Source organism: Babylonia areolata, chromosome 14 (genome assembly GCF_041734735.1).
Source record: "Babylonia areolata isolate BAREFJ2019XMU chromosome 14, ASM4173473v1, whole genome shotgun sequence".
NCBI classification, from domain to species: Eukaryota; Metazoa; Mollusca; class Gastropoda; order Neogastropoda; family Buccinidae; genus Babylonia; species Babylonia areolata.
Window position 1 is genome coordinate 34,537,055 of NC_134889.1, and position 4,412 is coordinate 34,541,466.

The following is a 4,412-nucleotide window of genomic DNA, read 5'->3' on the forward strand; positions in this document are numbered from 1 at the left end:
AGGGAGAGAGAGAGTTAGGGAGGAAGGGGTGGAGAGAGAGAGAGAGGAGGAGGAGGAAGAGAGAAATTTAACAGAAAGAGAATACGGGATAGAAAGAAAGAGAGAGAGAGGGAGCGGGTGTGTGTGTGTGTGTGGGGGGGGGGGGGGTAGGAGGGGAACGTAGCAGATATACCCACTTGTGTTTGATCCTGACGGGTGCAATAGCCGAATGGTTAAAGCGCTGGACTTTCAATCTCAGGGTCCTGGGTTCGAATCTCGGTGCACCTGGTGGGTAAAGGGTGGAGATTTTTCCGATCTCCCAGGTCAACATATGTGCAGACCTGCTAGTGCCTGAACCCCCTTCGTGTGTATATGCAAGCAGAAGATCAAATACGCACGTTAAAGATCCTGTAATCCATGTCAGCGTTCGGTGGGTTACGGAAACAAGAATATACCCAGCATGCACACCCCCGTAAACGGAGTATGGCTGCCTACAAGGCGGGGTAAATAAATAAAAACGGTCATACACGTAAAATGTTACATGTTTGTCTGAGTGTGCATGCGTGTGCGTCTGAAATCTGATTGAACGACACAGGAAACGAATGATGAGCGCCCAGTGGCAGCCGTCAGTCGGCTCTACCCAGGTAGGCAGCCTGTGGTGCAAATGTCCCCGTGTATGTAAAGCGCTTAGAGCTTGGTCTCTGACCGAGGATAGGCGCTATATAAGTATCCACATCAATCAATCAATCCTGTGGGCCAGTTTGAGGTTACCGCGATCGATCGCTAATCGATGGGTTTGGTTATCGGGGGTAGGGCGGATTGGGGGGGGGGGGGGAGAGAGGCAGAGGAAGTCCACGTCTCGTAGCCCCTCACCCCTACACTCCCTCGCTCCACACACACACACACACACACACACACACACACACACACACACACACACACACACACACACACACACACACACACACACACACACACCACCCTGCTACTCTCACCCCCCACTTCCCTCTCCCCTCCCAACTCTCCCTGCACCCTCGGTCTTTTTTGTTGTCTTCCTTCTTTCTTTCTTTCTTTCTTTCTTTCTTTCTTTCTTTCTTTCTTTTGTGCGTGTGTGTGTGTGTGTGTGTGTGTGTGTGTGTGTGTGTGTGTGTGTGTGTGTGTGTGTGTGTGTTCTTTTTCCAATGTGAGTCACAAACGAACGCATATACAGGCAGACAGTTCTGCGCTAAAACTCGCACACCATGATTATAGACTGACACACACAGACGCACACATTTTACGCATGCGTGCGCGTATACATAACACACACACACACACACACACACACACACACACACACACAGATATATGATATATACATACACTATACATACACTTGTATGTGAGGCGTGCGCGCACACATATACACGCACACACACACACACACACACACACACACACACACACACACACGCACGCACGCACGCACGCACGCACGCACGCACGCACGCACGCACGCACGTACACACATTCATGGAGGAACGGACGGATGGATGGATATGTCTCTGTGTATGTGTGGATATGTGTGTGTGTGTGTGCGTGTGTGTATGTGTGTGTGTGTGTATATATGTGTGTGTGTTTATGTGTGTGTGTGTGTGTGTGTGTGTGTGTGTGTAAGCGCGTGAGCACGTGCAGTGACGCGCGTGGCAGACAGCCAGGCAGGCCGGACTGGGAAAGGCCACCACCACCCGGGGACTAAGAAGTGGACGTGGTGAAATCCGCAGTCACTTGCCAACGGGGTGGACTCAGCTTATCACCGGCCCTGTGCTCTCCGCCTTGTCTGGTTTGGACCGTTCCTTACAGGGGTTTTTTTTGTTTTGTTTTCGTTTTGTTTTTGCTTTTTTGTTCACTTAAACTGTATAATTTGCTGGGAAAGCGTTGGTCATAACAGCTCCCTCCTGTCATTTTGACCACACATACACCCCCCCTACCCCCAACCCCTCCACACACACACACACCACCACCACCACCACCACCACACTTCTGCCCCCCCACCCCCACCCCCCACGCCACCCCCCACCTCCGGACACCTCCCCTCCGGACAGTTCTGAACACAGCAAGAGCGCTCTGGGAACATACCATTGATGGTGGCAGGAAAGGGGAGGGGAGTATCAGTGGGAATCAACAATAAGGTTTGATTTATTTATCTTTGTTTTGAGGGGGCAGGAGGGTAGGGGGGGGGGGGGCTGTGTCAGTGGGAAAGAATTGTGTGTGCACAGTGTTTGCGTGCTTGCATGTGTGTGTGTGTGTGTGTGTGTGTGTTTTATTGTTGGTGCGCGTGTCTGTGTATATCTGTGCTGTTTGGCAGGTTCTATCATGTTCAACACAACTCCGAATACAGGCTATTGACCCATTCACCAAATACAGAGTACAGACCCATAAACCGAATACAGACAATAGACCCAGACACCAAACACAGACTTACAGACCCATAAACCGAATACAGACAATAGACCCAGACACCAAACACAGACTTATAGACCCATACACCAAACACAGACTATAGACCCAGACACCAAACACAGACAATAGACCCATACACCAAACACAGACTATAGACCCAGACACCAAACACAGACTATAGACCCACACACCAAACATAGACCATAGACCAAACACAGACTATAGACCCAGACACCAAACACAGACTATAGACCCACACACCAAACACAGACCATAGACCCACACACAAATTAGACCATAGACCCACACACAAATTAGACCATAGACCCACACACAAGTTAGACCATAGACCCATACACCACATAAAGACTTTTGACCCATACACTAAACGCAGACTACAGACCCGCAGACTATATACCTGACACAGACTATAGATCTATACACTAGACACGACTACATATACACCACAGACTATAGACCCATATACCGAACACAGACTATAGACCCATACACCGAATGCACAACAACACCACATTGCGCGTAAGAATTTGTCCGGGGGGGCAGGGGCAAGGAGGGGGGGGGCAAAATCGAGAATAACGGGTCATTCTCGTTTCGCGGCGAGAGGAAACAGAAGCAAACTCTGCCGATTTAAGCTGGATTATAATTGAGGATATTACAAAGGATATGTTAGTACAGTGCTTGCTCGATCATTATAAACGACTTGGCAAAACAGCACTCAAGCATTTCAGAAAGAGATACGACCGAACTGGTGGAGCTGTTTCCTACTGTCTTTTTGGAAAGGCCAGGGAATTTTGCTTTTGTTTTTCTGTTCTCGATCTCTAAGAAAGTTTTTTTTAACGATTGCTTTCTGACGGAAACCGTATCATTCACTTGGATTCTAAAGAAGACTGGTATGTTATTGTGATTATTTGATATTGTTGTTATTCTTGGGTGGGTTTTTTTTTCATCATCGTCATCATCTTAGTAATAATAATTTTTATTGATGGTGGTATTAGTGATGTTGTTATTGTTATCGTCGTGGTCATCATTACCGTTGTAATATTATTGCTTGTTTTTGATTGTTGTTTTGTTCTAATAATAATGATGATAATTACCATCGTCATCTTCATTGTCATGATCATTATTATTGCTGCAGTATTAACTGCTGTTCTTTTTTTGTTGTTCTGCTGGTGGTGGTAATGCTAGCTGTCTGTTACCAACCTGCCTACCTACCTACCTACCTACCTGTCTGTCTATCTCTCTATATATCTATCCATCTTTTCCTCCTCTCTCTCATCCTCTCTCACCGCGTTTTCTGTGTGTATGTGTGTGTGTGTGTGTGTGTGCGCGCGCGTGTGTGCGTGTGTGTGTGTGTGTGTGTGTGTGTGTGTGTGTGTGTGTGTGTGTGTGTGTGCGTGCGTGTGTGTGTGTGTGCGTGTGCGTGTGTATGTGTGTCATCTGCACAACAGGCTTCCTACCTAGTTAGAGCTGACTCAGTAACGGTTGCTATTGGGCGCTCATCATTCGTTTCCTGTGCCATTCAATCAGGTTTCAGTCACACACACACACACACACACACACACACACACACACACACACACACACACACACACACACACACACACACACACACACACACACACACACACACACACACACACACACACACACTCACGCGCGCGCGCGCACACACACAGTCACTCACACATTTTTTTCTCACTTGTGTAAACGATTTGTTATAACCCAGTGTTCGGTTGTCTGTGTTGTCTGCCAATACCAAATTTGGATTAAACAAAGTAGGGACAATTTTTCACAGTCATGCCAATAATAGCTTGTAAGTCTTCCGGATTAAGCTGTGTTTCCGGATCGTAAACGGTTTATTTCGTTGAGGATCCGGATCCTGAAAATGACAATTAATGTTTGGGCTTGAAGACAGCATGACCCCGTTTCTCATGTTCGCCGTAATTAAAAGGAAAGAAATACAAAGTCTG